The following is an 8,768-nucleotide window of genomic DNA, read 5'->3' as shown; positions in this document are numbered from 1 at the left end:
AAATTGTTGGCTCTTGAAAGAATGATGAAAAAGAGAAATGTTATTGAGAATCTGAAAAATCATAAAATTGATTCTTGAAGCAAGAAAAAGCAGTGAAGAACAAAGCTTGCGAAAAAAAAGTGGCAAAAAAATATGATAGAAAAAGAAAAAGTAAGCAGAAAAAACCAATAGCCCTTAAAACCAAAAGGAAAGGGTAAAAAGGATCCAAGGCTTTGAGCATCAATGGATAGGAGGGCCCAAGGAAATAAAATCCAGGCCTAAGCGGCTAAATCAAGTTGTCCCTAACCATGTGCTTGTGGCATGCAGGTCCAAGTGAAAAGCTGGAGACTGAGTAGTTAAAGTCGTGATCCAAAGCAAAAAGAGTGTTGTTAAGAGCTCTGGACACCTCTGACTGGGGACTTTAGCAAAGCTGAGTCACAATCTGAAAAGGTTCATCCAGTCAAGTGTCTGTGGCATGTATGTATCCGGTGGTAATATTGGAAAATAAAGTGCTTAGGGCCACGGCCAAGACTCATAAAAGTAGCTGTCTTCAAGAATCAACATACTTAACTAGGAGAATTAATAACACTATCTGAACTCTGAGTTTCTAAGGATGCCAATCATTCTAAACTTCAAAGGATAAAGTGAGATGCCAAAACTGTTCAGAAGCAAAAAGCTACAAGTCCCGCTCATCTAATTAGAACTAATATTCATTGTTATTTTGGGATTTATAGTATATTCTTTTCTTTTTATCCTATTTGATTTTCAGTTGCTTGGGGACAAGCAACAATTTAAGTTTGGTGTTGTGATGAGTGGATAATTTATACGCTTTTTGGCATTGATTTTAGGTAGTTTTTAGTAGGATCTAGCTACTTTTAGGGATGTTTTCATTAGTTTTTATGTAAAATTCACATTTCTAGACTTTACTATGAGTTTGTGTGTTTTTCTGTGATTTCAGGTATTTTTTTGGCTGAAATTGAGGGACTTGAGCAAAAGTCTGATAGAGGGCTGATAAAGGACTACTGATGCTGTTGGATTCTGACCTCCCTGCACTCGAAATTGATTTTCTGGAGATACAGAACTCCAAATGGTGCGCTCTGAATTGCGTTGGATAGTAGACATCCAGGGCTTTCCAAAGTAAAACGCCAGTTCCATGCTGCATTCCAGAGTAAAACACCAGAAACACGTCACAAACCAAAGTTAAACGCCAAAAACATGTTACAACTTGGCGTTTAACCCCAAGAGAAGCCTCTGCACGTGTAAAGCTCAAGTTCAGCCCAAGCACACACTAAAGTGGGCCCCGAAAGTAGATTTCTGCACTTAGACTTATTTCTGTAAACCCTAGTAGCTAGTTTAGTATAAATAGAACTTTTTACTATTATACAAAGGGTCCTTTTCCCTTATTTTCGATTTCATATCACATTTTGGGGGGCTGGCCATTCGGCCATGCCTGGACCATCACTTATGTATTTTCAACGGTGGAGTTTCTACACACCATAGATTAAGGGTGTGGAGCTCTGCTGTACCTCGAGTGTTAATATAATTACTACTATTTTCTATTCAATTCAGCTTATTCTTGTTCTAAGATATTCGTTGCACTTCAACATGATGAATGTGATGATCCGTGACACTCATCATCATACATCCTTATGAACGCGTGCTTGACAACCACTTCCGTTCTACCTTAGATCGAGCGAATATCTCTTGGATTCCTTAATCGGAATCTTCGTGGTATAAGCTATAATTATTGGCGGCCATTCTTGAGAATCCAGAAAGTCTAAACCTTGTCTGTGGTATTCCAAGTAGGATTCAAGGATTGAATGACTGTGACGAGCTTCAAACTCACGATTGTTAGGCGTGGTGACAGACGCAAAAGAATCAATGGATTCTATTCTGACATGATCGAGAACCGATAGATGATTAGCTGTGCTGTGATAGAGCATTTGGACCATTTTCACTGTGAGGATGGGATGTAGCCATTGACAACGGTGATGCCCTGCATACAGCTTGCCATGGAAAGGAGTATGAAGAATTGGATGAAAGTAATAGGAAAGCAGAGATTCAACAGGAACAAGCATCTGTATGCACTTATCTGAAATTCCTACCATTGAATTACATAAGTATTTCTATCTTTATTTTAATGTTTTATTTATCTTTATTTTCGAAAACTCCATAACCATTTATTATCCGCCTAACTGAGATTTACAAGATGACCATAGCTTGCTTCATACCAACAATCTCTGTGGGATCGACCCTTACTCACGTAAGGTATAACTTGGATGACCTAGTGCACTTGCTGGTTAGTTGTGTGAAGTTGTGACAAAGTGTGATTCACGTTTGAGAGCTCCAAGTCTATTGGCGCCATTGTTGATGATCACAATTTCGTGCACCATAGCTACAACATGTAAGTGAGAAAATAATAGAAGCAAAGGGTATGTCAACTAAATAGCAAACAAGTTCAGAAGCATCCAAAATAGTGCAAGAAATATGCAACAGTTGAGTAAGAACATTCAATACCAACAGTGTAATATCAAACTTAGAAAAGAAAGTAAGAACAAGGTACAAAGTTAAAATGCAATAAATGAAAGTATGCAAATGCAATAATTGAGGGAGAATAAAAATGAGAAGGGAAATAAATGAAGAAGACGAAAGGTAGAAAGAAATACGAACGTGAGAAGAAAGAAGAAGAAAGGAAAGAAGAAAGATGAGGAAAGTAAAAGAAGAAGCGACGCTTAGTACAAGAAGAAGCGACGCTTAGTACAAGAAGAAGCGACGCTTACGCGTGGGTTGCAGAGTAAGGAAGTGACGCATATGCATCGATCACGCATACGCGTGGATATGAATTGTGTTCCTCGCACAACGCTCGCATAGTTCCTGCGCAACTCTCGGGTTGTAGTACTGGACCATCAAAATTTTTACATCAACGCGCACGCGTCGACCACGCCTACGCGTGGATGCAAAAAATGCAAATGACGCGTACGCGTCATCGACGCCCACGCGTGGGTTGGGTTGTGCGTTTAGCACCCCCACTAGTGCGGTCCTAGCACAACTCTCTATCCAAGCCGCACTGTCGCGCCGTTCCAGCATGGTTTGGGCACAAACCAAATTTGGGCATCAACGCGCACGCGTGACAGCCCCCCTTTTTTTATAAAAAGATGATTGAGAAGCTAACAAGCTACCAAAGTAATGTCAAAGATTATTAAACAAGCTAAACTATAACTAAAAAATAAATAAATCCAACTAAAATTGAAAATTCAACTTATTACCAATATAAATAAAAGATAAAATAGGAAGAATTTACCATGGTGGGGTGTCTCCCACCTAGCACTTTTAGTTAAAGTTCTTAAGTTGGACATTTAGTGAGCTCCTTGTCATGGTGGCTTGTGCTTGAACTCATCTTGAAACTTCCACCAATGCTTGGACTTCCAATAAGCTCCAACCTTTTTAAGTGAATTCACCAAGCCTTGACGTAGTTCTTTACAAGTCTTGAGCTCTCAAAGTTGATCCTCTTGTATGCCGGGATCCCAAATCTTGTTTCTACACCCGTCTTTAAGTGGATCATCATTGTTGCAACCGGGTGGCAAGCAATCCGAATTCTCAACACAGTACCAAACTCTTCTCTTAGATCCAACCAATTGATCACTAGTCCAACCCTTGCATCTAGCTCTTGAAATATCAACCTTGATGAGTCTTGATTTGCAACTCCAACCACTAAATATCCTTCTCTTACGCTTCATTCCACAAAGCCTCCTAAGTTGGCCATCCGTTTCAAGCTTACCATACTCAAATGTGATAATAAATCTAAGAGAGATAAGTTTTACCCACTCAAATAAAGAAGTAGACAGCCACCTAGGTAGAGAAGTCTCCAATGATCTTGACAAAGCATATTCAACTCCCGTCCAACCTTGCCGAAGGACTTCCACCTTTTAAAAAGATTCTTCACTTTCAAGCATTTCCTTACCGAATTCATCCAACTCTTCTACGTCACTCAAATCATAAATATGAGGTTGAGAGAAATCTACCTCAATATTGCTTGAGATAAGGCTCTTCTAACTCAAGGATTTCACTTGTGGATACGAATTCATTACTGGGATGGCTTGATTCATGATCATCATCACCAAGGGAACTTGCCTCTTGATCTATTCCGTCCAATTCTTCATAGGGAACATGCCTTGGAAGTTGTGCACTACCCTCCTCAACATTAATTTCAAGCTTCTTGGAGGAATAATCTACAAATCTAGATTTTCATAGAGGTTCAGCATCTCCTAAGTCTTCAATCACTTCTTCCTCTTCAACAAGTACGGCTTCCTCCAATTGTTTCAGTACAAAATTGCATTCCTCATTTTCCACCGGAGCTTTTAATCTCTCTTTCATGCTACACTCCTCATCAGATTCTCCACATGTGTCCATGGGGGTACTTTGAGTGTTGAAGCGCAATGAAGCTAAATTATCTACTACCTCGGTTAAGGTAGCTATGAACTCTAGTATTGTCCTTTGAGTTTCACGTTGCTCATGAAGTAGTGAAGCGAGAGAATTATCTATTGAAGTTTGGGGTGGATAGGAGGGTTTATTGGTTAGGAGAAATGGTTCATAATAGGAGGATGGTTCATCATGATAAGGATGTGGCAGTTCAACACTCTCCATCTTTTCCACTTGTTGTACAACACACTCTAGTCTCTTGTTCTCAAGTTGAGATTTGTTAGCCATGAGAGCTTTATGTGCTTTTCGGATTTTCTCTCACTCCATTTGACGGATGGTTGCTTGAAGTTGATCCATTGCTTCCTTAAAATGATCACGTGGCTCTTGTTCCACTTGGCTAACATAATTAGGATCATATTGCTCTTGGATTGATGGATATTGACATTCCCCTATGGAAGATTGTGGTGGAAAGGAAAATTCATCTTGATAAGGATATGGAGATGGTGTATATTGAGGTGGTATATGTGAGAATGGTGGTTCTTGGGAGTAATTGTGATGGAATTGTGGAGCTTCTATGTATGGTTCATATGGCTCAAGGGGTGGTTGGTATGGTGGATATGGATATGGTGTTTGGTAAAGCAGGGCTTGCGAGGATGGTTGTGGGCTATATTAAGGAGGGAGTTCATAGGTATATGGTAGTGGTTGTTGATTGTCACGAAGAGGTCCACCATAACCATTGTCTTGGTATGCATCATGGAATGGTTGTTACTCATAGTACATTGGAGGAGGTTGTTACCAAGAGGGTTGATCAAATCATTGTGGCTCCTTGATGAACGGACTTTTGTGTGATCTAGAATTTTACAATAAACTCTCGTTGCAAGTATAGTTTCTAGACCAACAAAAATCCCTTCATAAAAAAGTTTGGTTGTCACAAGTAACAAACCCCTAAAAATAGTAACCGAAGTATTCAAACCTCGGGTCGTCTCTCAAGGAATTGCAGGGAAGTGTACTTATAATTGGTTATGGAAAAGTATGTTTTTGGGGTTTTGAATGAAAAACAAGGAAAAGTAAATGGTAATAAAAGTCAAATGATAAAGAGGTCTTGGCAAGGTTTGGTGGTCAAGGATCTCTCTCCTTATCACTAACCACAACATGAGAATTAGCAAGGATCAATCCCATTAATTCATCCTCTAACTAGTAGTAAAGGAAAGTTAAATGAGTTACATCGATCCAAATCTATGAGTCCTAGTTCTCCACCAATTCAATAAGTGAGAACTAGAGTTAATGGCTCCAATAATCAATTACTTGGACATTAGTAACTTAAGAGTTCCTAAGTTACCTTCTCATGCCAAGAGCATAAAATCTACTCTAACATCCTTCCAAGAATTTTATCGAACACTTAGAAGGCACAACACAAAGACATAGAAAAGCAATAAGAGATAATAAAATCCAAACAACCTATTAAAAGCCTCAATAACATAAATTTATGAAAGCAATAATAAATATGAAATATCTCAAATTGCATTAAATAGAAAATCAAATCTAACATGAGAATTCATAACTAAATGGGGAAGAAAAAGTAATCAACAAGGAAAATAAATAAACTAGAATGCTAAGACAAATAAAGGTAGAAGAGAAACTAAATTAAACTAAGATAGAAATTTGAAATTAAGAAGAATTAAATCTAAAAACCCTTAAACCTAGAGAGAGGAGAGAGCCTCTCTCTCTAGAAACTATATCTAAAACCTAAATTGTGAATAATGATTGAATTCATGCCTTCCCCCTCCAGTCCTTGGTCTCTTTTGCCTTTTTCCGCCAAGGATTCGCTTCAAAACTGGACCCGAAGCCCCCCTAGAATCGCCAGGTGCAATTTTATTAAAGGAGTCAGCGTGGGCATCGATGCGTACGCGTCCCTGGAGTATTGCGCGATCCACGCGTGTGCGTATGGTGCGCGCGCGCGTCCATGGGCGCATCCCAAATCTTTGGCTTTTTATGATTTCTCCACTTTGCATGCTTTCTCTTCACTCCTTTGATCCATTCCCAGCCCTTTTAAGATCTGAAATCACTAACAAACATATCAATGCATCTAGTGAAATCAAAGGGAGATTAAAATTATCAGATTAAGGGTCTAAAAGCATGTTTTCACACTTAAGCACAAATTAGGAGACAATCACAAAACCATGCTATTTCATTGAGTAAATGTGAGAAAAAGTTGACAAAATACTCTAGATTCAACACAAGATAAGCCCTACAAATGGGGTTTATCAACCTCCCCACACTTAAACCTTAGCATGTTCTCATGATAAACCAAGAAGGAAACAAGGGGTATGACATTTGCAACTAAACTATATGCACACTATCTAAATGCAACTACTTATTATGAATGTAAATGCTTAGGTCAAAACAAATCAACCTTCCAAGAGAACATATGTAAGTATAAGGGTTAAAACAATAGGAATTAAATCCAACCCACAATTGTATTGAATTTTCAAAAGGTTTCACAAACTTGCAAGAATATAGAAGACAGTGGTGAATACATGTGATTAAGCAATCGAACCCTCACCGGATGTGTATCTGCTCTAGTCACTCAAGTGTTTTAGGGGTTGATTCACTCTAGTCTCCTCTAGTCATGCTTTCTAAAACTTTGTTCTTCATCTACCCAATCAACAAATGTCTAGTATACAAATGCAAACATTATGAGGTATTTTCAAGGTTGTAATGGGGCTAAGATAAGGATGAGGATATATGTATGGTCAAGTGAGTTATAAGTTAAATCTTTGACTAACCTAAGTTCTCACCTAACACACACACACACTCTAGATGCTCCTAAAATCATGCCTAGCTACCCATAATCTCACTTTTGTATTTTTCACATGCTCATGTAATTGAATGCTCTTTTAGTTCATCTCATATGCATTGGTCTTTTTATTGAACTTAACATTTGGGGTGATTTTATTCCCCTATATTGATATTTATTATTATTATTATTATTTATTATTATTTTTTTGAAAGTATAGTAAACCAATGCACATGATTTTCATAATTTCACATGAGTACCACCCAAATTTTCAATACTTGTCAATGCAACAATACACCTTCTCATCAACCAAAGTTTCCACATTTTTCCACACTTAATTGACACACAATCTCTATCTTAAGTTAGCCAAAGATCCAATTGGGATAATTACTTGTTTTTCTGCTTAAGGCTAGTGATGTGGTAACATAAAGAACGATTAGGGGTTAAAAAGGCTCGAACTTGCAAACAAAGGTAAATGAAAGGGTAGGCTATTTGGGATAAGTGAGCTAATAACAAATGATGGCCTCAATCATATGTATGCATGAATATACACTAAACAATGGACATATAGAATGAAGCAAGGTAGAGATTACAATCATAGAGAAGAAAATAGACAAGAAGAAAAATCATGGTTAAATAGTGTAACCATATAATCAAGCTCAAAATCTCACAGGTTGTGTGTTCTTAGCTCAAAACATGCTGCACAAAATATAAAATGCAAGAAAGTTCATTAAAAGTTTCCAATCAATTGGGGTGATGCCCTATAGATAAATCCCTTAAAAAATCTTATTGTTTGGCTAAGCTTATTAATGCAATGTTGTGAGTGAGAGAGCTAAAAATGCCTTAGTTATCCTTTTTTCAATTAAAACCAATTTCATATGCAGAGAGGGTCAACTAGGTCTTAACAATCCACAATATTTTTCTAATCACAACCAAAAGTTTAAAACAACTATATAAAGCAAAAGTGCAAATCCAACAAGCTAAACAAGAGTATCCACACTACTAGTATATACAATAATCCAAAAAGTACAAAATAAAACAAAATAACATAAACTAAGAGATAAATTTCTGAAAGGAAAAGAAAAATGTTCACCAAAATAGAGCTATCCACCGACGGCGACGATGGTGACCTCCCCACACTTAGAATGAAGCATCGTCCTCGATGCTACTGCTCGGGCACGGAATGGGGGTCAACAGTCATATCTGGCTACTGGGTCTCAGGCTGTGGCTCCTCTGGGTGCTGCTGCACCTCCGAGGTGGCCTGTGTCTGCGGTGGTGCCTCTGGCTGAGCCGGCTCCTCCTCCTTAGATGCAGAAGAGTCAGGAAGAGGGGGCAGTGATGAGCGGATAATTTATACGCTTTTTGGCATTGTTTTTAGGTAGTTTTTAGTAAGTTCAAGCTACTTTTAGGGATGTTTTCATTATTTTTTATGTTAAATTCATATTTCTGGACTTTACTATGAGTTTGTGTGTTTTTCTGTGATTTCAAGTAATTTCTGGCTGAAATTGAGGGACTTGAGCAAAACTCTGAAAAAGGCTGACAAAAGGACTGCTGATGGTGTTGGAATCTGACC

The sequence above is a fragment of the Arachis stenosperma genome, chromosome 2, assembly GCF_014773155.1.
Source record: "Arachis stenosperma cultivar V10309 chromosome 2, arast.V10309.gnm1.PFL2, whole genome shotgun sequence".
Taxonomy (NCBI): domain Eukaryota; kingdom Viridiplantae; phylum Streptophyta; class Magnoliopsida; order Fabales; family Fabaceae; genus Arachis; species Arachis stenosperma.
This window is presented reverse-complemented; position numbering follows the sequence as displayed.